The sequence below is a fragment of the Mobula hypostoma genome, chromosome 8, assembly GCF_963921235.1.
Source record: "Mobula hypostoma chromosome 8, sMobHyp1.1, whole genome shotgun sequence".
NCBI classification, from domain to species: Eukaryota; Metazoa; Chordata; class Chondrichthyes; order Myliobatiformes; family Myliobatidae; genus Mobula; species Mobula hypostoma.
Genome location: NC_086104.1, coordinates 56,460,438 through 56,473,081, shown reverse-complemented (window position 1 = coordinate 56,473,081; position 12,644 = coordinate 56,460,438). Strand labels below are relative to the sequence as shown.

The 12,644-nt window shown below is 40.0% G+C and overlaps 1 protein-coding gene across 2 annotated transcripts in view; it reads right to left on the bottom strand.

The window, feature by feature from the left end:
• The window catches only part of sptbn1 (spectrin, beta, non-erythrocytic 1), a 308,382-nt gene that overhangs the window by 233,984 nt on the left and 61,754 nt on the right, over positions 1-12,644 (bottom strand). For both annotated transcript variants that reach the window (XM_063055879.1, XM_063055881.1), the window contains exon 2: positions 1,514-1,602. The gene's annotated coding sequence lies outside the window, so the exon portion shown is untranslated. The remainder of the gene's footprint in view (positions 1-1,513; positions 1,603-12,644) is intronic.

Sequence of the window (12,644 nt, the reverse complement as noted above, 5' to 3'; positions counted from 1 at the left end):
TCTGGAAGGTGAAATTAGTTTGGGCAGCTCCTTTCTGACCAACATACATGAGGCTGAATGGCCTCTTCCTATCTCGTGAAGTTTCTAAACAAAAATGCTAATACACACATCCTCTCTCAGACTTCAATTCTATTGATAGTAGCAATTTTTTGTACAAAAATAGTAGACTTGTGACATCACAATAAAATTTTACACACAGACCTAAAAAAGGCCTAGTTACTATAGTGGTTACTTGAAAACAAACAAAAACTGCTCAGAGACTAAGTGACACTGTATGATGCACTTCCAAATAATGAATTTCCAACTCAAAAAAGGTACATTCCATCCTTTATTACAAAACCAGCAAAGATGAATGATCTCATGGCTATAAAAAAAGCTAATAAAACTAAATTAGCAATGTAACAGTCTAATAGTGATATTAGCAATATTAAGTGGTATAATAGTGTAATTAGTGTAACTAAGCATTCCAATTAGCAATTGATTCAAGTAACTAAGCAAAGTTAGCATTCTAATAGTGAAATACCAAAGTTAGTGTTCCAATTAGTGGTCAACAAAATACATAATTCCCTGCGGCTCACTCCCTCTCCACTAGATGAAACTAAACTAACAAAGACAAAGGGTGAATACGTAACTATACTCATTTGCTTTTAGCATGCCCCAACCCAGACAGATTATAATAAACGCACCAAAAAATACAATACAATCAGTAAATAGATACATAGCTCCGACGACTTCCTCACCCAAGTTGGAGCAGGTTACTCCGTTAAGATTAAAAGTGCATGGCAAGTTATCATCTTTAGCATCTCAATGCAGTTTTCTTCGTCCTTATACTATAAACAGTGATAAGGGCTTAAAATGGAGAAAGAGGAATCACTACTGAATATAATTCAGGAGCTAATACAACAATAAAGAATAGCTTTTCATCTTTAGATTTTATTGCTTGTAAAAATCTTGTAAACATAAATTCTATCATTAAAGACATGTCTCATTGAACCATATTGAATAGAAATCTGAACAATAAAAGGCACCTTCCTGATGGTTAATTCAGGAAATTGACGTAAGTTGGGTGAGGAACTGTCAGGGATAAGAAAACCCTTGTTGTAGGGGCAATAATTAAATACTGCTGTGTGATGCACCTGACTTCTTGTAAGAGTCATCAGGACTTTGATTTAACATGATGGTAATATCATCATACTACTGGAATGAAAAAAAAAATCATGGTGGTGAGAGGCTCCTGTGAATAAACAACTTATGAAGCCTACAACAGCCTTGTTTAGTTATTTGATTTCAGTTTAACTAGTTTGATGGGAATCATACTATACCATGTACAATCACGGGAATAGAAAGAAATAAGCTTCCAATATTATCGCATGGCAACGTATCACTAACCGAGCAATATTTAAATTATATTGTTCTTCAGGTATATTTAATCAGAAATATTTTGTGAATGCATGGAACACCCACATGGCTGGTCTGAAATGGAATTTGTTTTTGATTTAACATTTTCACTTACCTTTGATAGCAAGTTAAGACACTGTTTTGCAGGAATTGCTGTCTGTATGTTCCAAGCGAAAACAGTGATTTGTGCCACTTTGACCGTTTCTAAAAAATAAGAATGCAACATTTTGTCATTACACAGAAGACAGTAATCTACCACAAAGGTAAACCATGAAAATTTCTGCAAACTGAAATATAATAATTTTCAGAATTTTATATTGTAGTTCAATGTCAGAAGAGTATGCATAATCCAAATCAATTAATGCAGAGTAACAGACCAAATACCAGAAACAAGACTGACTAAATATAGTAATGGTTCATTTCAAACGGAAGACCTACATGCTAAACTATGGAAAGTGCCACTAACCTTCACTGGGATAAATCTTAAGTGATCAAACTGGATGCCTCTTTTAATTATTTATGCTGCTAGACCTTTTTTGCCACAAGTAATTACATTTTAAGAAAAAAAGCAACATTGTCACCAAGTTGACTGAATTTCACAAGTGCAGTGAGAGATGACTTGTACTCAGGGACTGGACAAGGAACAGAAAATCCTACTTGATGCAGCATACCAATGAGCAATGGTGTGATCTGATAACAAAAACATGTTTCATGTTTGAAGTAACATCCGTTGCTAAGGCATGAAGGATCCAACAACAAAGTAGTCGTTTCATTATTTGAATGTGGTTACTGGCTGCAGATATAGTTAGAGAATAAAACTCAACCTGTTGCCACAAGAGACTTCAGATAGAGTGAGTTGAGAACCACAACACAGAAGCAGGCTCTTTGGCCCATCCAGTCCCTGCTGAAACATAATTCTGCCTTATTCTATCAACCTGCACCTGGATCATAGCCCTCCATATTCCAAATCTATCTTAAATATTTTAGATGTTTCAGAAAGGACAGGGATGGAGGCAAAAGAGGTGGGGGCATGGCACTATTGATCAGAGATAGTGTCACAGCTGCAGAAAAGGAGGAAGACATGGAGGGATTGTCTACGGAGTGTCTGTGTTTTTGAGAGACCACCTATTAGTAACAGAGACATCGAGGAGCAGATAGGGAGACAGATTCTGGAAAGGTGTAATAATAACAGGGTTGTCATGGTGGAAGATTTTAATTTCCCAAATATCGATTGGCATGTCAGTAGAGTGAGGGGTTTAGATGGGGTGGAGTTTGTTAGGTGTGTTTAGGACATATTCTTGAGACAGTATGTAGACAAGCCTACAAGAGGAAAGGCTGTACTTGATCTGGTATTGGGAAATGAACCTGGTCAGGTCTCAGATCGCTCATTGGGAGAGCATTTTGGAGACAGTGATCACAATGCTGTCTCCTTTACCATAGCACTGGAGAAGGGTAGGAACAGACAAGTTAGGAAAGCATTTAATTGGAGTAAGGGGAAATATGAAGCTATCAGGCAGGAACTTGGAACCATAAATTGGGAACAGATGTTCTCAGGGAAATGTACAGAAGAAATGTGGCAAATGTTTAGGGGATATTTGTGTGGAGTTCTGCATAGGTACATTCCAGTGAGACAGAGAAAGGATGGTAGGGTACAGGAACCGTGGTGTACAAAGGCTGTTGCAAGTCTAGTCAAGGAGAAAAGAAGAGCTTACCAAAGGTTCAAAAAACTAGGTAATGATAGAGATCCAGAAGATTATAAGGCAAGCAGGAAGGAGCTTATGAAAGAGATTAGGAGACCCAGAAGGGGCCATGAGAAGGCCTTGGCGGACCGGATTAAGGAAAACCCCAAGGCATTCTACAAGTATGTTAAGAACAAGAGGATAAGGAGGATAAGACATGAAAGAATAGGACCAATCAAGTGTGACAGTGGAAAAGAATGTACGGAACCGGAGGTAATTAATGAGTACTTTGCTTCAGTATTCACTACAGTTGATAAGTTGATGGAGAAGATCCTGAGAGGCAGGATTTATGAACATTTGGAGAGGCATAATATGATTAGGAATAGTCAGCATGGCTTTGTTAAAGGCAGGTCGTGCCTTATGAGCCTGATTGAACTTTTTGAGGATGTGACTAAACACATTGATGAAGGTGGAGCAGTAGATGTAGTGTATATGGATTTCAGCAAGGCATTTGACAAGGTACCCCATGCAGGGCTTATTGAGAAAGTAAAGAGGCATGGGATCCAAGGGGACATTGCTTTGTGGATCTAGAACTGGCTTGTCCACAGAAGGCAAAGAGTGATTGTAAATGGGTCATATTCTGCATGGACGTTGGTCACCAGTGGAGTGCCTCAGGAATCTGTTTCTGGGACCCCTACTCTTCGTGATTTTTATAAATGACCTGGATGAAGAAGTGGAGGTTTGGGTTAGTAAATTTGCTGATGACACAAAGGTTGGGGGTGTTGTGGATAATGTGGAGAGCTGTCAGAGGTTACAGCGGGACATTGATAGGATGCAAACCTAGGCTGAGAAGTGGCAAATGGAGTTCAACCCAGATAAGTGTGAGGTGGTTCATTCTGGTAGGTCAAATATGATGACAGAATATAGTATTAATGGTAAGACTCTTGGCAGTGTGGAGGATCAGAGAGATCTTGGGGTCTGAATCCATAGGACACTCAAAGCTGCTGCGCAGGTTAACTCAAACAACAGGAATTCTGCAGATGCTGGAAATTCAAGCAACATACATCAAAGTTGCTGGTGAACGCAGCAGGCCAGGCAGCATCTATAGGAAGAGGTGCAGTCGACGTTTCAGGCCGAGACCCTTCGTCAGGACTAACTGAAGGAAGAAGGCCTATAGATGCTGCCTGGCCTGCTGCGTTCACCAGCAACTTTGGCGCAGGTTAACTCTGTGGTTAAGAAGGCATGCAGTGTATTGGCCTTCATCAATCGTGGAATTGAATTTAGGAGCAGAGAGGTTATGTTGCAGCTATATAGGACCCTGATCAGACCCCACTTGGGAGTACTGTGCTCAGTTCTGGTCACCTCACTACAAGAAGGATGTGGAAACCATAGAAAGGGTGCAGAGGAGATATACAAGGATATTGCCTGGATTGAGGAGCATGCCTCATGAAAATAGGTTGAGTGAGCTCGGCCTTTTTGCCTTGGAGCGACGAAGGCTGAGAGGTGACCTGACAGAGGTGTATAAGATGATGAGAAGCATTGATCATGTGGATAGTTAGAGGCTTTTTCCCAGGCTGGAATGGCTAGCACAAGAGGGCACAGTTTTAAGGTGTTGGAAGTAGGGACAGAGGAGATGTCAGGGGTAAGTTGTTGTGTTTTTTTTTTTACGCAGAGAGTGGTGAGTGCGTGGAATGGGCTGCTGGAGACGCTGGTGGAGGCAGATGCTTCATAGGGTCTTTTAAGAGACTCCTGGACAAGTACATGGAGCTCAGAAAAATAAAGGGCTATGGGTAACCCTAGGAAATTTCTAAGGTAAGGACATGTTCAGCACAGCCTTGTGGGCTGAAGGGCCTGTATTGTGCTGTAGGTTTTCTATGCTATGTTTCTACGTTAAATGCTGCAATCAAACCCATAGTCACCACGGCTGCTGGCTATTTGTTCCACACTCGCATCATTCTCTGAGTGAAAAAGTTCAACCTCAGGTTCCCCTTAAATACTTCACCTTTCACCCTTTACCTAGAGTACTACCTCTAATGCTAGTCTCATCCAACTTCAGTAGATAAAAACCTGCTTGCACTTACACTATCCATGCCCCTCATAAATTTTGTGTACCTTCATCAAATCTCCCCTAAATCTCCTTCACTCCAGGGAATAAAGTCCTAACCTATTCAAGCTTTCCCTATAAATCAGGTCCTCAAGTCCTGGCAACATCCTGTACTCTTTCAATCTTATTGATACTTTTCCTGTAAGGTAGGTGACCAGAAATTCACACAATATTCCAAATTTGGCCTCACCAACATTGTACACAACTTCAACATAGCATCCCAACTCCGGCACTCAATACTCTGATTTAAAAAGACCTGTGTGGCAAAAGCTCTTTTTAATACTATCAACCCGGGACACCATTAGCCAGAACCTCAAGGAAAAAAAAACAAGGGACTGGTAGAAATTAGCAGGTCGGGCAGCATCAAATCGATAGTTGACATTTCAGGTTGAAACTTTCCATCTGAACTCATCAAAACAAACACAAAACTGCAGTCTTTTTAGTGATAATCTCAGCTATTCCTTGCCACAAACCTAGCAACTGACATCCATGAAGGCTTTGGTTAAATACCTTTTCATGTCAGTTGACCTTCTCCTTGAAATTAACCTAATAATAACACTCAAGACTGGGTAAGATGGGCATTGAAGCAGTGGAGAAGAGACAGGGGAATGTTGAAAAAAATTATTGGTCAGAATAAACATTATTGCAGGATGATACTTAGTCCATCATTGAGAGAGAATTGGGGGAAGGGGTTTGCTTAATCTGATTTTGAAACAGAATCAGCTCTTCCCTCATTCAGGCAGAGCAACAAAGGCTGAAAGTTTATGGAATAAACCTCTATTTACCTGATAGCAATTTAATTTGAGATAAATTCAGGATTTACGGATTTCAGTCATGAGCCACTTCAAGAGTAGATTAGTTTCTTATTAAAGCTGAGTGGGTGGATTGTGATTGGATTAGAGAATTTTCACATTGAAATTCAGCTGCTTTGTCATGTGTTCCTTTTAGGATATAATGAAAAGCAGAGGGAAAACAGTGCTACCTTCACATTATGAAGGACCCCTATCACTCAGGACATGTGCTGTTCTCACTGCTACCATCAAGGTGGCGGTTCAGGAGGCCAAAGGAAATAAACTGAATGCTTTAGGAACAGCTTGTTCCCTCCACCATCAGATTTCTGAATAGACAATGAATCCGTGTACAGGTACACTATCTCCCTTTTTCCCCTTATTGCACTACTTATTTATCATAATGTATATATATTTCTAATTGTAACTTATACATTTTTATTAATATGTATGCAATGTACTGCTGTTGCAAAACAACAAATTTCACAATACATGCCAGTAATATTAAACCTGATTCTGACTACTGGTTCTCCAAAGTACTATCCATCCTTTGAATTCTGGCAGCAACCTCCAATGGTTTTATGGAATGTGCAAATCAGGAGAGTCTGTTTGATTGGCTACATTTTAGCCCTGATGTAAGGTTTTAACCCAAAACAATGACATTCCTCCCCCCCTCCGCAACACGTTACTCAAGTTCGCCTAGATTAAGAGAATTTAGACTGCTATGGATAAAACTAAATATTACTCAATGTCTACTACAAATAAGTGTTTATTTGTGTTATTTATAGATCTTCAAGTGTTTTTTTTCTTAATATATTGGCAATTTCAAACAAAACCCTAACCATCTCTAGGCTTCCAATCAAAAGCAAATCTATTGCATCAGAGTGCACAACAAAATCTTAGATTATGAAGGAAAAATGGACTTACTAACATTTACAAATCATGGTTCCAAATGTCATTTACTAATTTTATCGTAAAACAGAAATTCTCAGCTGTTTATTGAGTTGAAAATTAGCCTTTAATTCAGGAGATTCTCCTGTGACAGTAAGATAATTTGATCTATTTTGCAGATTGGTAGCACTGTAACTAATACTGTCATGACATATAATGTACTTGACACATAAATTTTTGTCCACAATTTTAACAGATTTAATTTTCTCATTATCAGAGTTTTTTTTAAAAAAAGGGAATTTTCATCTGTTGAGAATGAAACCTTGTTTTACATTGTCACAAATGGACCGTCAGAAGACAATATAAATTGCAGTCAGTAGACAATAGAAATAAAACAGTGAATTGTGCATAAATTGTACTATGCTTATAACTTTAACAATGATAAAACATGATAGTGTTATATTTTACCATATTACTACTAATTAGTTCTAAATATTTGATCTAGGATCAGGTAAATTAAAAAAGATACTTTTTATTTTTTTGCAAATCATTTTATGATTTAAAATTCAAAACTATACTTGAACTTGCAAACCACCCAAAAGATACAAACTAATTACTTATGATTCACCAATGATTACTCAAACTGATAACAATTATTTTCAATTACTATCTGCTTAGCTGCTTAAATAAGTTTTGGCAAAATAAGTTTTTGGCTGCCACTTCAAACTTGCTCTTGTATTAAATTTTCAATAACCTCCATATGTTGGAATTTTCAGTAATTGCAACAAAATGTTTTCAATAAATATTATATTTATCAAGATCGAACATTTATGATAGAGAGCTGTGGTCTGCAGAGCTTAACATCTATAATTTCAATATTTCAGAAAAGAAAACTTGAACATTTAAGCACATGGACTGACTAACAGGACACCACCAAATATGCTTCACTGACTTGGATATATTAAATTTATGTACTAAATTTATCTACTTATGGCCTTCAAAGCTGACACACAAGTCCTTTCCACTTCCAAACTTTTATCTTCATAACTGTCTTACTTCCTTGGAGAATGTTAGAGTTCCCCTTGCCTTCACATTCAACGGCTAATCCTCCAAAATTACGCCATAAGAGACACACCTGCCCTTTTTGTTCTCTTCAGTATTGTGACAGTGTTTCCTCCAAAACACAATGGTTTACTCCTCCCTCTCCACCGATATCCAACAGCCCGTCCCTCCGTATGTTCCTATGCAATTTCAAGAAATGCAATATTCTCCCTTTTTACTTCCTTCCTCCTCACCACCCAGAACCCCAATATACTTCCCACATGAAGCAGCTTCTACATTTTTCAATTTTTTTGACTAAATATGGTGTGCCATTGGGTCTGGAGTGGAGGTAGCAGTTGAACCTTTTCCTGCTCTTTTCAGAGACATTTTTAGGGGACAGGGAAGTAACATCTTCTCCTCTCACCTGAAATGAATATTTTAGAAAGAACGTTGGTGCATTGGCATAGCCTTGCTTATCTCTATTCCTGATGCTTGCTTTGTCTCAACTCCACTCTGTGATTGATTACAGTGTGGTCAACTGGGATAACTTTTCATCATTGAAGATGTAATGCAAATGTTAGATATTAAAATAACAAATATTACGACATACACGCTCAGTGAGCTTTTAATGACAGAAACCTGGCTGTGTAAAACAGTCCTTTAATGCAAACGTATTCTGTATGAAATCCTCAAGAACTGACTATCAATCTTTATTGCCAAAGTAGCTTTGGTATAATTGTGCTAGTATTTTTCTCCCTGTTTAAGTATTAAAAAGACTGAAAATTCAGAAAAGGAGAAGTTAATAATTTCCCTATAAATATATTCCAATGAAGGTTCAACCTCATTGCAAGCAACACGATAATGCAAAGTAATTAAATTTAGGATTTCACGAGGTACGATGCATACCATGCACCAAACATAATCAAAGATCAGGCATTTATTTCAGCAAATTTAGCAGGATGTTAAAAAGTACAAGACTAACTATTCGGCTTGAATTTAAAACATATTGAGGACCAACTCGAGAGACTAATTAAGCCATCTGGCATCCTTCAGATATCAAGCTTACAGAAGTATGAAAATCAGCTTTAATTTCAAGCTTGGTTCAGTAACATTTGCACTTTTAAAACAGAATTATATGGCAGTAATCACCAATTAAAACCTTGCATACATAATCCAGGCTAATAGATGTGTACAGTGTAGAAACTTCCAGGCAAAATATCAGTCTGAGGTTCCACTAATCTACAAAAAGGATTTGCTCTCAACTAACATCAAAATTATGTTACTGTAATTCTTATTTCCATTAATGAGATCTCACCTAAAGGCAGTTTGTGTTCTTAAATTACTCATTAGAAATCAATCTGAGTGAAGAAAACTCAAACAACAGGAATTCTGCAGATGCTGGAAATTCAAGCAACACACATCAAAGTTGCTGGTGAACGCAGCAGGCCAGGCAGCATCTGTAGGAAGAGGTGCAGTCGACGTTTCAGGCCGAGACCCTTCGTCAGGACTAACTGAAGGAAGAGTGAGTAAGGGATTTGAAAGCTGGAGGGGGAGGGGGAGATCCAAAATGATAGGAGAAGACAGGAGGGGGAGGGATGGAGCCGAGAGCTGGACAGGTGATAGGCAGAAGGGGATACGAGAGGATCATGGGACAGGAGGTCCGGGAAGAAAGACGGGGGGGGGGGGTGACCCAGAGGATGGGCAAGAGGTATATTCAGAGGGACAGAGGGAGAAAAAGGAGAGTGAGAGAAAGAATGTGTGCATAAAAAAGAGTAACAGATGGGGTACGAGGGGGAGGTGGGGCCTAGCGGAAGTTAGAGAAGTCAATGTTCATGCCATCAGGTTGGAGGCTACCCATATGGAATATAAGGTGTTGTTCCTCCAACCTGAGTGTGGCTTCATCTTTACAGTAGAGGAGGCCGTGGATAGACATGTCAGAATGGGAATGGGATGTGGAATTAAAATGTGTGGCCACTGGGAGATCCTGCTTTCTCTGGCGGACAGAGCGTAGGTGTTCAGCAAAGCGGTCTCCCAGTCTGCGTCGGGTCTCACCAATATATAAAAGGCCACATCGGGAGCACCGGACGCAGTATATCACCCCAGTCGACTCACAGGTGAAGTGATGCCTCACCTGGAAGGACTGTTTGGGGCCCTGAATGGTGGTAAGGGAGGAAGTGTAAGGGCATGTGTAGCACTTGTTCCGCTTACACTCTCACATCATTTACCACAACACTATTACAGCTCGGGGCGTCAGAGTTCAGAGTTCAATTCTGGCACTGTCTAAAAGGAGTTTGTACATTTTCTGGTGCATTCTATTTCCTCCCACGGTCCAAGGATGTACTGGTTAGTAGGTTAATTGGTCATTGTAATTCGTCCTGTGATTAGGCTAGTGTTCAATCGGTGGGTTGTTGGGCAACGCAGTTCACTGGGTCAGAAGTGCCTATTCCATGCTGCACCTCTAAATAAATAAAAATAAATAAATTTAAATTGTCAACTTTTTTTCCCACTTGGAAGCTAGTTTAAAAAGTATTGATTTAATTGTAAAGTAAAACTCAAGGGCTATAATTTACAAATGTAAAGAACTTTCTGACTTGATTTTACTGCTCTATTTACCTGTGAAACACAGGTCAATAAACCACATGGGCTTTTTGACTTAGTACTTCACACTTACTCATCAATGTGGTATAAAACATCAGGTAAATCTCAATTCACTCAGTTGCAGCAAATATATTCGAGTCAAGTTTGATCTGTTCTCAATTCAGACAGATCTAATAATCTTATGCTATTTTTATATTTTCAAAAGACGAACAGTGGCCATTTGGCCCATTGAGCCATACAACAGAGAAACATGTTCTTTGCTTCTAATCATCAACTACACACTTATGCTCATCCTGCACTAATTCAATTTTGCTCATCCCACATTCTCCCCAGATTCTGCCACTCACTTACGCTACGGGAAATTTAAATTGGCCACTTAACCTCCCAACCCACATCTTTTGGGTGTGGGAAGAAACTGGAGCACTCAGAGGAAACCCACACACATCATAGGGAGAATGAGCAAACTCTATGCCTGCTGATCTCATTCTGTCACATTCCCCTGTAACCTTTACTCCCCACCCCCGCCCCCACCCCTGACTCTTACAGAATCCACTTAGACTAGGAACAATTTATATTTCCCAATTAACCTACTAACCAGCATATCGCTGAGACATGGGAAGTAACCAGAGCACCTCGAGTAAAGTGCCTACTCCACAAGCAGGGGCCTGGAGGTCAGGATTAAACTTTGCATCACTGGAGCAGTGTACAGGTTTCCCTCGCCATCCGAAGGTGGAGCGTTCCTATGAAACGGTTCGTAAGCCGGAATGTCGTAAAGCGAAGATGCAATTACCATTAATTTATATGGGGAAAAATTTGTGAGCGTTCCCGGACCCAAAAATAACCTACCAAATCATGCCAAACAACACATAAAACCTAAAATAACAGTAACATACAGTAAAAGCATGAGTGATATGATAAATACACAGCCTATATAAAGTAGAAATACTTCTCTACAATCATTGCCTGCACTGTTCTCTGTAGCAAAAATCTCACGCAAGTGCTCTCGACAGAAACACGGCGCAAGCACTCTCGGCAGAAACACTATCTCCAGTAACCTTTACGCTATGAAGCTGCCAAATCATACCAAAAAACACGTAAAAATACACAGCCAATATAAAGTAGAAATAATGTACAGTGTAGTATCACCTACGGGAATCGGGAAGACAGCTTGCCAAGCACACTGATGATGGTGTGTTAGACTGAGTCGTCAGAGGCTGGGGTGGTGCAGTGGCCCCCACCCTCCAGGCCACCGACCGATACTGATCCGCGAAGCATGCAGTGGTACAGCAGTAGCCGGGACGCACCCAGCACATCTTTAAGAAAAAAGCCGAAATAAACAAGCTAATTAATTAGGTGCCACCCAGCACGTAAATGTCAGCCCAGATCAGAGGTGACACAATCGGCAATCACCTCTGATCTGGGCCGACATTTACGTGCTAGGCAGCGCCTAATTAATTAGCTTGTTTATTTCGGCTTTTTTTCTTAAAGATGTGTTGTGTGCATCCCGGCTACCGCTGTATTCTTCGCGGATCGGTATCTGACCGCGGTCCGGAGGTTGGGGTGGTGGGACACTGGGGTGTCATCTCGTCTGTTTCCATCAGGGCAGGCAGGTCATCTTCTTCTATGTCTGCCTGCCTCGATGTCGAAGGTTGAGGTTCGTCGTCTGCTGTGGCTCATGTGGAAGGCTTGCTTGACTGCTTAGCCTCGCGCATTTTTAGATCATATAGTTCTTTGTAAGGACTCAAACCATCTTGCAAATATACCCTAAACCGATGTACCCTTTCAAATTTAAAGCCGTACTTTTCTGCAATAATTGCAGCGAAAATCTCACGCAGTTGCTTCACGTTCAGTTCCTGGACGACTCCACTTTCGGTCCGTTTGCTACTGCATTCGGTTTCGATTGTTATCCTTTCCTCTTCCAATTGCATCAGCTCTTCATCTATCAGTTCTTGGTCATGGGATGCCAAAACCTCTTCAACATCATGTTCGTCAGCTTCCACAAGCCAAACTCACTTTGTCCTTACTTCGTTCACCACAATCAAAACGCTTAATTATGTCTAGTTTCACGCTAAGTGTAACACCCTTACGAGCTCTTTTAGGCTTTTCCGATAACTTAGAACTCATCTTGCAAATGGATGCTCACAG